Source organism: Mizuhopecten yessoensis, unplaced genomic scaffold, assembly GCF_002113885.1.
Source record: "Mizuhopecten yessoensis strain PY_sf001 unplaced genomic scaffold, ASM211388v2 scaffold7441, whole genome shotgun sequence".
In the NCBI taxonomy this organism is placed as follows: domain Eukaryota; kingdom Metazoa; phylum Mollusca; class Bivalvia; order Pectinida; family Pectinidae; genus Mizuhopecten; species Mizuhopecten yessoensis.
In genome coordinates, this window is record NW_018407049.1 from 106219 (window position 1) to 124880 (window position 18662).

The 18662-nt window shown below is 36.8% G+C and overlaps 1 protein-coding gene across 4 annotated transcripts in view; it reads left to right on the forward strand.

Moving 5' to 3' along the window:
- The window catches only part of LOC110453514, a 68880-nt gene that overhangs the window by 5132 nt on the left and 45086 nt on the right, over positions 1-18662 (forward strand). The window contains exons 2-3 of one of the 4 annotated variants that reach the window (XM_021502472.1): positions 2963-3213; positions 9222-9237. The gene's annotated coding sequence lies outside the window, so the exon portion shown is untranslated. Of the gene's footprint in view, positions 1-2962; positions 3214-8206; positions 8824-8863; positions 9041-9221; positions 9238-18662 lie in introns of those variants that run through there. The other 3 variants (XM_021502471.1, XM_021502474.1, XM_021502473.1) reach the window with 3 other exon arrangements.

The following is an 18662-nucleotide window of genomic DNA, read 5'->3' on the forward strand; positions in this document are numbered from 1 at the left end:
AGAGGCCTAGGATAATGATATTTAGGCAGTAACATGCTAGGATAAAGGGCTACTAAGTTTTGTTAAAATGAATGACCTTTACCTATATTCAAGGTCACAGGGGTCAAATATGTTTAAAACCTTTAAACAACTTCTTCTCAATAACCAAGAGGCCTAGGATGATGCTATTTGACCAGTAGCATGCTGTAATAGAGGGCTACAGAGTTTGTTCAAATAAATGACCTTCACCCATTTTCAAGGCCACATGGGTCAAATATGTTTAAAACCTTTACACAACTTCTCCTGAATACCCAAGAGGCCTAGAACAATGATATTTGACCAGTATCATGCTCAGATGAAGGGCTACCAAGTTTGTTCAAACAAACGACCTTCACCTATTTTTAAGGTCACAGGGGTCAAATATGTTTAAAACCTTTAAATAACTTCTCCTGAATATCCAAGAGGCATAGGCTAATGGCATTTGGCCATCAGTAACATGCTGGGATGAAGGGCTACCAAGTTTATTCAAATGAATTACCTTCATCTATATTCAAGGTCACAGGGGTCAAATATGTTTAAAAACTTTTGAACAGCTTCTTCTAAATAACCAAAAGGCCTTGGATGATGATGTTTGGCCATTAACATGCTGGGATGAAGGGCTCCCAAGTTTGTTAAAATGAATGACCTTTGCTCATATTCAAGGTCACAGGGATCAAATATGTTTAAATCTTTAAATTACTTGTTCTGAATTATTAAAAGGTCCAGGGTAATGATAGTTAGCCAGAAATATGCCGGAACGGAAGGCTATAAACTTGCAAGGTCACAGGCATCATATGTTTAAATCATTTAATAGATTCAAATGGATCGAACATAGATATTTTGCCTGTAGCTGTATATTAGTCCACCTTTAAGATTACAAGTGTGAGATTAATACCAGGTGAGCGATTCAGGCCCATTGGACCTCTTGTTATAGCATGTCAGCTTACCACTCTTTGAATGATGCAGATCTTCTTTCAATGTAAGAAAGTATTTAACACTATATGGCATTCGACGGGCGTATATTGTTCTGTCCCCCGGTACTCTTGTTCATCATTATGTAATCTTCCACCTTTTCTAAAAACTACAATTTTTTTTTAACATTTACAGTTAAATTCCATTCAGAACAATAATTTTCTAAATTATCAAGCATATCTTGGGGGACCTACAGTCTCGGAGAATAATACTAGATCATCAGCATATAGCATCAGATATAAACTAAGTTTCTCAAACTCATAACTATCCTTGCAATTTTGTATAAAATATGATTCAAAATCATTTATATACAGAGAAAAACATTTCACCTTGTAATAATCCAACTTGTTACGAAAATCGACAAAGCAGCAATACAATCTTTTCTTATTAATAAATGATTTGGATATAATAGAATGTAAACAAAATATAGCATCTACTGTACTAAGACCAGGTCTAAACCCAAATTGAGCATCAGTTATTACATCATATGTTTCTGACCATTTTAAAAGCCTTTTGTTTAAAACAGAAGTGAATAATTTTCCCAAACAACTTACTACACTAATACATCTAAAATTGTTTGGGTCAGTTAGGTCACCCTTTTAATGTACTGGTGTACATGTAATTACAGCAACTGCCCAATCAGCAACATAGAGACCAGATTCCAATATGTTGTATATATTAAGGTCACAGTTCAAAGTACATGTATAAAGTATGCCTTAAGACACTATGTACAGCTTCCTTCAAAATATCAACACATTAATGTATCATACTAATCTAGGGAAACTACATGCAATTACCATAGCTCAAAGCTTTGTTTTGTGAATCATCTGAAGTTGTGCCAAATATTTCAATTAACCAAGGAATTCCTATTTAGTATTCAAAGAAATACATACTGGGTTTCTTTATCATCTCTGGCTTTCTCAGATAAAAATTAAAGGCCATGCATACTTTTGATCTCGGTGAATACTCTATTAAACCTGCCAAATTTAAACTCAACTCAATGGACATGGCTTCTTTTCCTTTTGCTGTGATTTAAGCCTTTTCATTGTCAAATTCTTTTCAAAGTTGAAATAACCTCTAATTACAAATAAGAAATTGGGTCACCAATTAAATGAGTGTACATAAAGAAGTGATTGTTGACATTATACCTCAGGACTGGAATACGATCAAAGCATTGCCTTGGTGACTAATATAATTATAATGTATAATAGATCCCGAAAAGAATATGAAAAGTCTGACATGAGAATTTTGAGTCACAGACATTATATAGATACGGATTTGGATTCAGTCTTTCTTTAACTAAGCGGTTTATCAGTACAGTGTGTATAACAAATAATACAAAATGGATGGAATACAGGTACAGTATTATCAATATTTTTATAATTAGTGCAAGCGTTTTTAGATGCTAAAGGTTAAGTTTCCCTGCATCCATATTTTAACATTTGGTGAACTCAGATATTGGTAATGTCAATGCAATTTGAACTTTGACTTTGAATATATATTTCAGATCAAAGCATAAAGATAACTGATAAATTTTGCTTTTGGTAAAAATCACATTTTTTCCTCTGGATTTTCAAATTGGTGCAAAACCCCTTAGGTGGAATTTCCTATCCTACAACCCCTGGACATACAGACATATGTCTCGTAATGTTACCATTAAGAATGGTATCCTAGTGAAAAATGTTGGCAATTAAGTTTGACATCATAATTTAAATGGATGCAAATTAAACATTAACTTGAAAAGTATTTTTCTAGTGAACTTAAAAACGAAGACAAAAGTTTTTTTTAACATATAATATTGAACACCTTTGAAATGAGTCATATATAGTATGTAGATAAATTTTAGATGGTAAGTATAGATATAAGTTTGCATATAATTGTTTTTTGTTATAAATTGTATATTTTGTGTACTTGCTGTAATGTATAGAATTGCTACCCTGTACTTTTAAAATTGTATGTCTTTATCTTTCAGACTTCCCATGAGTAAAGGTGTAAAATCTTGCATTCCTAACTAACTCTATACCAAGAAGCCACAAGCTTGTATAGCTGTGTACTCAAGGAAGATAGATTGACGAGTGGCCACAGGTGGAAATTGACAGCTGGCTCCAGACATAATACAACATATACCTGTCGATCCAGTCAGAAAACAGGAAGTTAGCGTTACGCCTCACTACTCAACTTTATTATTTTTGGTGTTGACTATAACCTACTGAATTCGAATTTGTAAGTAATATAATATATATATATATTCAAACTCTATCACAAATCTAAATATTTACATGCGTGTATAATCTTTTATAAGTTTATCTCATGGTGGTTTATTGCCAAACGAAAACAAAAGTAGCAGACATTAACTTTTGAACGTTAAATAACTCAAACTTTCAGAACATTAATTTATTCTCCCAGAATTGAGATTGTATTAATATTTACATTAATACAATATTCATAGCAATTTTTATGTAAACATCCAGTGCTTTTTGTCTTACTATTTTGGGAATGGTGTTGGTGGGTAGGTGTGGTGTGTGTTTGGGAAAATTTTATTGTGTGCAGTACGTCATTTGGAAATTCCCTTATCTTATCAAAAAATATTTATTGTCGTAACACCATAGTGAATACTAAAAATCTTTTGTTTATGAAAGCTTATTTACATTTGAATATTATATTATGCATCATATTACAATGTAAAATTAATTAAATTTATTTTTTATTTGAGAAATAGATTCAGCAAATAATGTTAGAAAAAAAACACGTACATGGGTCAATCTAGACTTGATTCACTTCCTTTTATGGGTAGTCTAGATCTCCATTACAGAAGAAAATTTCCCTGTTCTTCGAAATTCCCCCTTGTGCTTTAAATTTTTATTTACCCGTAGATACAATATTTTAACCTTCCAATTACATCAGCTTGATCACTCTATTAGGCATGAATGCTGTAGACTTACTATTTCAGTCTATTTGTATCCTATTTTGTCAATTATAAGGACATTGTATAGATAAAAGAATCACACTAGCATGTTTGAAGAAGTTGTGGTTTATGTTGTTGTTTTCCAATGTTTTCCATTTCTTCCTAAATATAAGCTACCACCTTTGTTTTCCAATGTTTTCCATTTCTTCCTAAATATAAGTTACCACCTTTTAGAAATCTTTATTGCTATTTTTTAGTCAGTCTAGCAAGCACATTAATGATACATCATTATCACAATTAACGATGATGTGTATCATAATGATGGCCTAAACATCCTCGGTCATAATTTGTACTTAAGTACCGTTTTTGTATATAAATCACAATATATAATTAAGTGCTTAATTCCCTTCCATGTTTTAGATTTGATAAAATACATCTGATCTATATTTGTTTGCGAGAGACCAACTCTTTCCTGTGGTACCTCTGGAACATGAAGTGTATTTTAATTAAAATTTGCATTGTATAATATTGTAGGTCGTACCTGATGTTTGTGTATCAGCTGTTTGACTGAAGCACGCCTTGTGTAGGAGGTGTACACAACAACATCATGTATGCATCATCATAATGCCTATACACATGTACAGACTGGCAACTGTTTGATCAATAATATAACCTGACAGTATTTTGACTATGATTCTGTCAAATACATCTGTTCATCAAAATATAACTTAGCATAAGTTGTTTAAACGAAAAAATATTGTAAATGAGAGTTTGCAATTAATATACTCAACAGTTCTATTCCCTCCAGTAATCATATAAATCACTGTTACCAGTTTAACCGAAAAGTAATTTTATCCTTTTTGGGTGGATTGGTCGAGTGATTAACACTCTGACCTTCCAGGCAGGTGGCCAGGGTTTGATCCCCGATGTTGTTATACGCTTAGAATATTCAAAGAATTTTTTTTTCTCCTGCCAACACAACTCCAACAACCCAGATGGAGAATAAAACGGTCTGGGGTGGATGTTGTGGTATCTGTCCTGTAGCATTCAAGTGAAGTGGCACTATAAATGGTATCGTATGATGGAAGCACGGTCCCTCTGCAAAAAGAACACAATACATCTCCAGCACACACGCAGGCATACACACAAAGGGTGATATTAGCCAGGTGGCATAGGACTAGTAGTTAGCACCTACCAATTCCTCAATATCGTTTCCGTGCAATAACTGCAACAAATGTTAACCAATTTTCTTCAATCTTGGAACCAGGATTAAATGCCTTATGGGCTTGACCAAGTTCGATGACCACTTTTAGCGGACTTTATTCGGCATAGTAATGGCCCCTTGAATAACGAAAAAAGTCATTATCTGCAGTTTCTATTTATTAACTCTCGCAAATATTATACGTTTGTCTTCAAACTTAGTTATAGGGTTCAACGCATTAAGGGCTCGGCCATGTTTGACAACCACTTTAATCGAACTCCATTTGGCAGAGTTATTGCCCTTTGATTAACGAAAAACGTCATTTTCTGCAGTTTCCGCTTAATAACTCTAGCAAATATTAGCCAAATTCCTTCAAACTTGATAACAATGTTTGTGTTCCTCTGTCTTTCCACCCATCTTGGGCACTGATGTGATTTGTGCATATTTACGGATATATATATAATTAATGAGGTTAGTAAATTCTGATGGATTAAACGATTAATTTACATAACTTAAAACTGAAATAGATGAATTCATAATAGTTCAGGAACAATTTCAAATTTTGGAAAAATTCAATGAAAGCTTTTGAGTTTTGATGCAATCTAGACCAATTAGATCCCACAGGAAACATACATGTACCTTGGTGGCTAGTCCATTTAAATTTCTTTTATCCAAAAATCTTTTTTGAAAGTGATGCTTATTGATGAAAATGTGCAAAATGAGTCAAAAAGAAGAAATTTAGACTTGAAAATTAAAGGAAAATATAGTCAGAGTTTGTGCAGATTTGCTTTTAGTCTTTGTACAATGAGAATTGTACATGTGTAGTATATAATCACTGTATTGTACCAATTCCATTGGCTTCTATACAAAGTAGTTTACAGGGCTGTAAAGGCATTGTGATTACTGTATCATCGTTTAGGTTATGTACTGTCAGTGTTTAATTATTCATGTTTCAACATTTCTTCTCCAATGAATATTATTCAGTGGTAACATCAATATTTTTAAAATGTTTGAGATTTCTCTTTTTTGGAGGGGGGGTCGGGAATTAATAAAAAAATCTTGACAATAAAGGGAATTGTCATATATAATTTTTATATAGTATTCACAATCAGGTATGATTTCCCACTTATAAATATTTCCCACAATTTCCATTTATTATATCCAGTAACATCTTTTACCTGATAAAAATAAAGCACAAATAATTAATTATATAATCATCGGTAATGTTTCACATGATCGCATTCCCAGGATCCCCATTTGTGGGCCCGACAAAGGCGGATTTCCCCCCACTTAGTGTGTTGATAACCGGTTGGCAAGTATTATTGATCTGTTCTCACCTATACGGCAATTTTACTTACACATAAGTCAGATCCTTTGTTGACCATGGCTCTGCATTTTGATGGATCCTTGTATACCTGCGTATATGGATATACGACCTACATGAAATGCAGGACACGCCCGACGACTAAGCTATTTAAACAGGTGTCCGTGCTTCTGTTCACAATTTGATATTCAGAAGTGAAATTTTATATACAAAGCACACTGTTTGTGTATTGGTAATTATGTATATTAAAGTTTTAGTGTATAAATGTAATACTTGATGTGATAGTCAATATTTCACTGGGGTAAAGTATGTTTTATCATAAGCTAGTCTAAAATATTGTTAGTATAAACCATAAAGTATAAATGCATATATATTATATGGTTCTAGTTTATATTTCAGTCTTCTGTGAGTGTTTTGTTTTATTTATATATATATATATATATATGTGAGGGAGTCTTTATTCAAACCTGTATACATTATTAATCTGTTGGTCTATTCAGTATGTTTGCAGAATTTTGAATAATTTATCACCCATATGTTACCTGTGCCTTGCTCCTTTTTCATACATTAAGGTTTATAGTTCATAAATTGATAAGTCATTCCATGTTCATCAAAAGCTATTTTACTGTATACATGTACTGGCACTTTATGATATTGATTCAGCAATCTGGAAACTTATCTCCATTTGAAAAAAACACCATAAGCTCTATCTAGAACAAGACTACCTTAATTTTGAAGATGATTCAAAATAAGTTGTTTTTACAATACAATAAAAAAAATCCCATGATGAATATTGGTGGCTGGTTTATGGTTTTTGTTAAAGGGGCTGATGGGGGAAAAAATGTCATATTTGCTAAAATGGCATACACATGTTTAAAATACCTTCTTATGAAATATACCGATTCAAATTTTGCTGAAATTCACTCCATAGGAGTAAAAGATATAATTATATTAAAGAAATCCTAAATCGTCACCTGACAGTCTAAAACTCTCAATTGACCAAGATCAGTGATGTAATTTTACCGAACGCGCGTCATTAACAAGGCCAAATGTAAACATCGCGGCGAAAGAAAAAGATGCATGCAAAAGTCATGACAGGCACGAGGTATCAATACCGTTATATATAACAACAACACATAGGTAGGAATACTACACTTGCATCATAATGACCTTTGAAAACAATTATTTACATATAGTATTGCTGTCTTGTCCGCTAGTTGAGTCCGACATGGCACATGTCGGCGTGCTATTGTTGTTATCTTCACTGCCTCACTTTCGAAACAACCACGTGACATACATAAATAGATATGCGCTAAATTTATGCGGGGCTTCCCCGAGAAATTTCAGTGGTCAAAACTGGACATTGCAAGCAGAACTCGACCATCATATTGCCGTGGTATAACTTTTGGAAGGCCAGAGAACGCATTTAGACCCATTTATTTTGTATTTTTTTCCCCGACCAGCCTCTTTAACAGAAGTTTAATAGCCGATCTAGGCCAACGATACAGCAAATGTATGTTGCATTAGTGATATTGGTTCTAAGTCTGGTATGTAACAGATTAGACTGAAGCACCTCACTCGTATCCCTCTGTGATAATAAGCTGTATGTTTGAAAGTTAATGAGATTCAGTGGGAATCCTTTTCTGAAACTAGCCTTAGATCTCAATACCAGCAAGTAAAAAGTTTCATGTACACCCTGTGGAGTTTTGTGTGGTAGTCTTCTGGAACAGACTATAACTGTTGCTGAGACTGGAAGCATCAACACCAGTGCTAAGTGCCTATAGGATGTATACACGCTGGAAAATTGCCTCTGTAGCCATCCCCACCCTTACCTCTGCATGTTCTCAATTGGTCATTTCAAAAAATTAGTGAAATAAGTGGAATGGCAGACATGGGATTGGGGCAGTTTGAGATGCTGCTACAACATTCTGAGGTATATCTCTCCCAGTGAAAGGATGGCTGTTTAAATGTCCTCAGGAATGCCTAGACTTACCTGTGGGCCGTGATACCGAGCTGCACAATCTTGTTTCATGTTATGGTTTCTAAAGGTGATATTTGATGTTCCTGATAGATGATTGGATGCTTGATGGTGCACAGTAGGATTTTTGTAGATGAGGATATGCAGCTTTTGTGTTAAAATTCAATATAGATCTGTATGAGGAGAACATGTCAACACAATCCAGCTGAAATGTTGTACCTGTGTCAGTGATACAGTGAGTTAACAGTTTCTCTGTGACGCTCAGGATCAATATCAAGTGTGTTTGAGCAAGTGTACTGAGGATTGATTCATAACTGGTGTACTTTTGACACATTGTCACTGTCAGTAGATCAAAATTGTCTACCAGGAACTCTGGTGGGAAACAACTAACTGGATCTGGCTGTGTCTTCATTGTGATGGTGATTGTGGGTATTGAAAAAAGCCATTTCAATTGTATAGAAATACGTGTATTCGACATGACTTGAATATAGATCATTGCATGACGTTCGGATAAACAAGCGATTGATAAAGGTGGCTGGATCGTACCTGGAGCTACATGTATACGTCTGGCTTAGGGTGGCTGGGCTGTATCGTACCTGGAGCAGCTTTATTGATGGGAAGAATGAAGATAATGAACTACAGGTATCCTCCTCTTTTTGGAAGCATCTGGCTTTGATTAGTTTGCCATGGACCTGTAATTTGGTTACCTGTAATTAATTCATCTATTATTAGCTTATCTGTGATGAGTCTTGTGATTAGTTTACCTGCATGGTTTAATTAGTTGACCTAGGTATAATTGAATTACTTCATAATTTCATTACAGACAGCAGGAACATGTTGTAAGTAAAAATCAGCACCACTACTTTATGAATCCCGTTTGAAAGACGGATATATTAATCTCATATTTATTCAATAATTATGAATATTTTTTTTGTTTGTTATAAAATTCTATTAAGCACTCTTGGTGGCCTGGCTGGTAGCACGTATAGGGAATGTAAACGTGTAGATGACAAGCAGTAAATACATGTAGGTGACACCATACCTTTTTAGCTAGCCTATTCGGAGAAAAGGGGGGCTAATGTAGTCACATCGGTGTCGGAGTCCCACCATCTGAGATTTTACTTTTTGGGCAAGCTTTTTCCAGACAGTGTTTGATCATCACCCTAAATACACAGTTGTCTTTTATGAGGTTAAGGCGTCTATATGGAGTGTAAGCAATGTGCTGGACCATATTTTCATACTTAGGGGTCAAAAACAGCTTAATTTGACTTGGTAAAAGTTTTGGGGCAAGCTTGAGCTCAAGTTAAAGTTTTGGGGCAAGCTTGAGCTCAAGTTAAAGTGTTGGGGCAAGCTTCGTTGAGCTCAAGTTAAAGTTTTGGGGCAAGTTTTTTTGTGAAGTGTTAGATCACCATCATCAATAGGCTATTGTCTATTATAAGGTCGAAGTATTTATATGGAGTGTTAGCAAAGTTTTGGACCCTATTTTCATATTTTAGGGGCCAAAAAAAGCTCAATTGGACTTAGTTTCAGTTTTTGGGTAAGCTTGAGGTTAATTTTTTTGGCATTTTTTTTTGTGAAGTGTTAGATCACCACCATCAATAGGCTGTTGTCTATTACCTTATAAAGTTGAAGTATTTATATGGAGTGTAAGCAATGTGCTGAACCATATTTCATATTTTAGGGGCCAAAAACAGCTTAATAAAAAAAAAATTGGACTTGGTAAAAAGTTTGAGCAAGTTTTTTTATGTACATGTAGTACATATGGCCATAGGATCACCACCATCAATAGGCGTATTATAAGGTTGGAGTATTTATATGGAGTGTAAAAACTGGTTAACGGTTTTGGGCAAGTTTTTTTTGTGCAGTGTTGAATCGGTCATCACCATCAATAGGCTGTTGATTACTTCACGTTGGCTGGTCATATCTTCTTACATGTTAAGGTACAGCAAAACCTTTGTTATATTGCCATCATTTGTCCAAAGAAATGTTTGCATTATAAAGGGGTTTGCCGATAAATTGAGGGAAACTTAGAAGGAATTATTAAAAAAAAACATACTTTAGAGACCTGAATATATGTTGACGTTAAGTGAGGTGGCAAATGAAATGACGGGCATTATATCAAGGTTTTACTGTACATTTGTTTCTATTGATATTTGCTATCTTACAACATATATCACCAATTGGCGAGCTATACTGTTCTCCAACAGCTTTTTTTCACATTTTCACTTCGTTTAACAGTTAATGTTGTATACTATATATTCACTGTACAATTCAATTTCACTTTTCACTGATATTTCACCTGTTTAAAAAAGGGACTTGTATTATATAAATGTTGATATTACATATGTATTGATAAGTATTTTTATAAAGGTAGTGGAAAATGAAAAGAAGAGAATAGGAACTGTGAAAGTCGATAGTACTTTGTTCGAGGAGGAACTTGCACAAATCTATTATCTCTTTCGAAGGAAAAACCTAAATTGAGATTCATGAATGTTTTATCTGAATGGCTTAGTCAATATATATATCATATATATGCTGACTGATCAATACAATGTCATGTTTAGTAGGTTATAGTCAGTTCCACTTTGGTTGTATTAGATATATCTGAGCAACCCTCAAACTAAAATGCTAATCGGGGAACTTAGCTGTGTCCGGTCTGGACTTTTTGGTTTCGAAAGTAATAAGACTGAGAAATGATCTTGGTGCAATAAATGAAATTACGATGCATAATGTTGATTGATTTTTTATCTATATGAACTTTAGGAATGGTAAGCTTGCTAGGTTAAGGTTGTGATTCTGAGGTGCATTACCCCCTTGTGATTACTAAGTATAAAAATTGAGCTCTATTACTAGGTAATGCATGTACATGTACTAAACTTACAATAAAAAAGAATGCTTCTGTCAGTGTGTATTTGAACTTCAGTTCACAGCAAATTACGCTGTGGCAATCCCAATTAATGGTTGATAATACAAATTGGATGTAATGTTAACGTTAGTACATTTTTGTACCCTGATAACTGAAGGCATTCCCTTACAGTGCTATTTACATGTAGGTGCACAAAACATACCTGTTTGGTGTGTTTGCCTATTTGATAATATATCCTGTACTTATTGGTGTTATGATTTCTTTATACGAATGCTCTGATGCTTGTTATAGCAAAAGTATTCCTTGTTATCAGTAGTTATAACCATTATGTGAATGATGAGCCAAGGATGCCAGCACAAGAATAACTTGTATCATGGGTTATTTTTGTGTATTATACAATAGCCAGTCACAGTGTGGCTTATGTTTGTCTGTACACACACTCCTGTGCACATGTCACTATCCCAGGGTTTATACCTTTAGTCAATCCCAGGGTTAAGGATCCCTGTATCACTGACAACAACTGAAACTATATGAATTGGAAAAAACTGAAACTTATGATGCATTGTAAAAAACTGAAACTATGTATTGGAAAATGATATGTCTTTTGCCCCTATATAGGGTATGATATTTCTGTCGTCCCTATAGGGTATGATGTCTCTGTTACCCCTATAGGGTATGATATCTCTGTCTTCCCATAGGGTATGATATCTCTGTCACCTCTATAGGGTATGATATCTCTGCCCTCCCATAGGGTATGATATCTCTGTTACCCCTTTAGGGTATGATATCTCTGTCATCCCTATAGGGTATGATATCCATGTTACCCCTATGGGGTATGATATCTCTGTTACACCTATAGGGTAGGATATCTCTGTTGCCCCTGTAGGATAGGATATTTCTGTCATCCCTATAGGGTATGATATCTCTGTCACCCCTAAAGGGTATGATATCTATGTTGCCCCTATAGGGTATGATATCTCTGTCATCCCTATAGGGTATGATATCCAAGTTACCCCAATAGGGTATGATATCTCTGTTACACCTATAGGGTATGATATCCATGTTACCCCTAAAGGGTATGATATCTCTGTTGCCCCTATAGGGTATGATATCTAGATTACCCCTATAGGGTATGATATCTTTGTCACCCCTTGGGTATGATATCTCTGTCACCACTATAGGGTATGATATCTCTGTCTTCCCATAGGGTATGATATCTCTGTCGCCCGTATAGGGTATGATTTCTCTGTCGCCCGTATAGGGTATGATATCTCTGTCTCCCGTATAGGGTATGATATCTCTGTTCCCCTATAGGGTATTAAATCTCTGTTCCCCTATAGGGTATGATATCTCTGTTCCCCTATAGGGGATGATATCTCTGTTACCCCTGTATAAGATATGGTATGATATCTCTGTTCCCCTATAGGGTATGATATCTTTGTTACCTCTATAGGGGATGATATCTCTGTCTTCCCATAGGGTATGATATCTCTGTTACCCCTTTAGGGTATGATATATCTGTCATTCCTATAGGGTATGATATATATGTCGCCCCTATAGGGTATGATATCCTCTAAGGGGTATGATATCTCTGTTACCCCTATAGGGTATGATACATTCTTGTATCTCTGTTACCTCTATAGGGTATGATATCTCGGTCTTCCCATAGGGTATGATATCTCTGTTACCCCTTTGGGGTATGATATCTCTGTCATTCCTATAGGGTATGATATATATGTCCCCCCGATAAGGTATGATATCCATGTTACCCCTATAGGGTATGATATCTCTGTCTCCCCTAAAGGGTATGATATCTCTGTTGCCCCTATAGGGTATGATACATTCTTGTATCTCTGTTACCTCTATAGGGTATGATATCTCGGTCTTCCCATAGGGTATGATATCTCTGTTACCCCTTTGGGGTATGATATCTCTGTCATTCCTATAGGGTATGATATATATGTCGCCCCTATAGGGTACGATATCTATGTTACCCCTATAGGGTATGATACCTCTGTCACCCCTAAAGGGTATGATATCTCTGTATAAATCTGTCTTCCCATAGGGTATGATATATATGTCGCCCCTATAGGGTATGATATCTATGTTACCCCTGTAGGGTATGATATCTCTGTCACCCCTTGGGTATGAGATATATGTTGCCCCTATAGGGTATGATATCCATGTTACCCCTATAGGGTTTGATATCTCTGTTGCACCTATAGGGTAGGATATCTTTGTTACCCCTATAGGATAGGATATTTCTGTCATCCCTATAGGGTTTGATATCTCTGTCTTCCCATAGGGTATGATATCTCTGTTACCCCTTTGGGGTATGATATCTCTGTCATTCCTATAGGGTATGATATATATGTCGCCCCTATAGGATATTATATCTATGTTACCCCTATAGGGTATGATATCTCTGTTACACCTATAGGGTAGGATATCTCTGTTACCCCCATAGGATAGGATATTTCTGTCATCCCTATAGGGAATGATAACTCTGTCTTCCCATAGGGTATGATATCTGTGTCGCCTGTATAGGGTATTATTTATCAGTCGCCCGTATAGGGTATGATATCTCTGTTACCCCTGTATAAGATATGGTATGATATCTCTGTTCCCCTATAGGGTATTAAATCTCTGTTCCCCTATAGGGTATGATATCTCTGTTCCCCTATAGGGTATGATATCTTTGTTACCTCTATAGGGTATGATATCTCTGTCTTCCCATAGGGTATGATATCTCTGTCATCCCTATAGGGTATGATATATATGTCGCCCCTTTAGGGTACGATATCTATGTTACCCCTATAGGGTATGATATCTCTGTTACACCTATAGGGTATGAAATCTCTGTCACCCCTTGGGTATGATATAGATGTCGCACCTATAGGGTATGATATCTCTGTCACCCCTAAAGGGTATGATATCTCTGTTGCCCCTATAGGGTATGATATCTTTGTTTCCCCTATAGGGTATGATATCTCTGTCATCCCTATAGGGTATGATATATATGTCGCCCCTATAGGGTATGATATCTCTGTCACCCCTTGGGCATGAGATATATGTTGCCCCTATAGGGTATGATATCCATGTTACCCCTAAAGGGTATGATATCTCTGTTGCCCCTATAGGGTATGATACATTCTTGTATCTCTGTTACCTCTATAGGGTATGATATCTCGGTCTTCCCATAGGGTATGATATCTCTGTTACCCCTTTGGGGTATGATATCTCTGTCATTCCTATAGGGTATGATATATATGTCCCCCCGATAAGGTATGATATCCATGTTACCCCTATAGGGTATGATATCTCTGTTACACCTATAGGGTAGGATATCTCTGTTGCCCCTGTAGGATAGGATATTTCTGTCATCCCTATAGGGTATGATATCTCTGTCTTCCCATAGGGTATGATATCTCTGTCGCCCGTATAGGGGATGATATCTCTGTCGCCCGAATAGGGTATGATATCTCTGTTCCCCTATAGGGTATGATATCTCTGTTGCCCCTATAGGGTATGATACATTCTTGTATCTCTGTGACCTCTAAGGGGTATGATATCTCTGTTACCCCTATAGGGTATGATATATATGTCGCCCCTATAGGGTATGATATCTATGTTACCCCTATAGGGTATGATATCTCTGTCACCCCTAAAGGGTATGATATCTCTGTTGCCCCTATAGGGTATGATATCTAGATTACCCCTATAGGGTATGATATCTTTGTCACCCCTTGGGTATGATATCTCTGTCACCACTGTAGGGTATGATATCTCTGTCTTCCCATAGGGTATGATATCTCTGTTGCCCGTATAGGGTATGATATCTCTGTTCCCCTATAGGGTATGATATCTCTGTTACCCCTGTATAAGATATGATATCTCTGTTGCCCCTATAGGGTATGATACATTCTTGTATCTCTGTTCCCCTATAGGGTATGATATCTCTGTCGTCACTATATGGTATGATATCTCTGTCACCCCTATAATGTATGAAATATATGTCGCCCCGATAGGGTATGATATCTCTGTCACCCCTAAAGGGTATGATATCTCTGTCACCACTATAGGGTATGATATCTCTGTCACCCCTAAAGGGTATGATATCTCTGTTGCCCCTATAGGGTATGATATCTTTGTTTTCCCTATAGGGTATGATATCTCTGTCATCCCTATAGGGTATGATATCTCTGTCACCCCTTGGGTATGATATCTCTGTTACCCCTATAGGGTATGATATCTCTGTTACACCTATAGGGTATGATATCTCGGTCACCCCTATAGGGTATGATATATATGTCGCCCCTTTAGGGTACGATATCTATGTTACCCCTATAGGGTACGATATCTATGTTACCCCTATAGGGTATGATATCTCTGTCATCCCTATAGGGTATGATATATATGTCGCCCCTATAGGGTATGATATCTATGTTACCCCTAAAGGGTATGATGTCACCCCTTGGGTATGATATATATGTCGCCCCTATAGGGTATGATATCCATGTTACCCCTATAGGGTATGATATCTCTGTTACACCTATAGGGTAGGATATCTCTGTTACCCCTATAGGATAGGATATTTCTGTCATCCCTATAGGGTATGATATCTCTGTCTTCCCATAGGGTATGATATCTCTGTCGCCCGTATAGGGTATGATTTCTCTGTCGCCCGTATAGGGTATGATATCTCTGTTCCCCTATAGGGTATGATATCTCTGTTACCCCTGTATAGGTTATGATATCTCTGTTGCCCCTATAGGGTATGATACATTCTTGTATCTCTGTGACCTCTAAGGGGTATGATATCTCTGTTACCCTTATAGGGTATGATATATATGTCGCCCCTATAGGGTATGATATCTATGTTACCCCTATAGGGTATGATATCTCTGTCACCCCTAAAGGGTATGATATCTCTGTTGCCCCTATAGGGTATGATATCTATGTTACCCCTATAGGGTATGATATCTCTGTCACCCCTTGGGTATGATATATATGTCGCCCCTATAGGGTATGATATCTCTGTCGCCCCTATAGGGTATGATATCTATGTTACCCCTATAGGGTATGATATCTCTGTCACCCCTAAAGGGTATGATATCTCTGTTGCCCCTATAGGGTATGATATCTATGTTACCCCTATAGGGTATGATATCTCTGTCACCCCTTGGGTATGATATATATGTCGCCCCTATAGGGTATGATATCTCTGTCACCCCTATAGGGTATGATATCTATGTTACCCCTATAGGGTATGATATCTCTGTCACCCCTATAGGGTATGATATCTCTGTCGCCCCTATAGGGTATGATATCTATGTTACCCCTATAGGGTATGATATCTCTGTCACCCCTAAAGGGTATGATATCTCTGTCGCCCCTATAGGGTATGATATCTATGTTACCCCTATAGGGTATGATATCTCTGTCACCCCTAAAGGGTATGATATCTCTGTTGCCCCTATAGGGTATGATATCTATGTTACCCCTATAGGGTATGATATCTCTGTCACCCCTTGGGTATGATATATATGTCGCCCCTATAGGGTATGATATATATGTCACCCCTATAGGGTATGATATCTATGTTACCCCTATAGGGTATGATATCTCTGTCACCCCTAAAGGGTATGATATCTCTGTTGCCCCTATAGGGTATGATATCTATGTTACCCCTATAGGGTATGATATCTCTGTCACCCCTTGGGTATGATATATATGTCGCCCCTATAGGGTATGATATCTCTGTCACCCCTATAGGGTATGATATCTATGTTACCCCTATAGGGTATGATATCTCTGTCACCCCTAAAGGGTATGATATCTCTGTTGCCCCTATAGGGTATGATATCTATGTTACCCCTATAGGGTATGATATCTCTGTCACCCCTTGGGTATGATATATATGTCGCCCCTATAGGGTATGATATCTCTGTCACCCCTATAGGGTATGATATCTATGTTACCCCTATAGGGTATGATATCTCTGTCACCCCTAAAGGGTATGATATCTCTGTTGCCCCTATAGGGTATGATATCTATGTTACCCCTATAGGGTATGATATCTCTGTCACCCCTTGGGTATGATATATATGTCGCCCCTATAGGGTATGATATCCATGTTACCCCTATAGGGTATGATATCTCTGTTACACCTATAGGGTAGGATATCTCTGTTACCCCTATAGGATAGGATATTTCTGTCATCCCTATAGGGTATGATATCTCTGTCTTCCCATAGGGTATGATATCTCTGTCGCCCGTATAGGGTATGATATCTCTGTTCCCCTATAGGGTATGATATCTCTGTTCCCCTATAGGGTATGATATCTCTGTTCCCCTATAGGGTATGATATCTCTGTTACCTCTATAGGGTATGATATCTCTGTCTTCCCATAGGGTATGATATCTCTGTTACCCCTTTAGGGTATGATATCTCTGTCATCCCTATAGGGTATGATATATATGTCGCCCCTATAGGGTATGATATCCATGTTACCCCTATAGGGTATGATATCTCTGTTACACCTATAGGGTAGGATATCTTTGTTACCCCTATAGGATAGGATATTTCTGTCATCCCTATAGGGTATGATAACTCTGTCTTCCCATAGGGTATGATATCTCTGTCGCCCGTATAGGGTATGATTTCTCTGTCGCCCGTATAGGGTATGATATCTGTTCCCCTATAGGGTATGATACATTCTTGTATCTCTGTTACCTCTAAGGGGTATGATATCTCTGTTACTCCTATAGGGTATGATATCTATGTTACCCCTATAGGATAGGATATCTATGTTACCCCTATAGGGTATGATATCTCTGTCACCCCTTGGGTATGATATCTCTGTCACCACTATAGGGTATGATATCTCTGTCTTCCCATAGGGTATGATATCTCTGTCGCCCGTATAGGGTATGATATCTCTGTTCCCCTATAGGGTATGATATCTCTGTTACCCCTGTATAAGATATGATATCTCTGTTGCCCCTATAGGGTATGATACATTCTTGTATCTCTGTTACCTCTATAGGGTATGATATCTCTGTCACCCCTATAGGGTATGATATCTCTGTCACCCCTATAGGGTATGAAATATATGTCGCCCCTATAAGGTATGATATCTCTGTCACCCCTATAGGGTATGATATCTCTGTCACCACTATAGGGTATGATATTTTTGTCATCCCTATAGGGTATGATATCTCTGTCACCCCTTGGGTATGATATCTCTGTTACCCCTATAGGGTATGATATCTCTGTTACACCTATAGGGTATGATATCTCTGTTACCCCTATAGGGTATGATATATATGTCGCCCCTATAGGGTACGATATCTATGTTACCCCTATAGGGTACGATATCTATGTTACCCCTATAG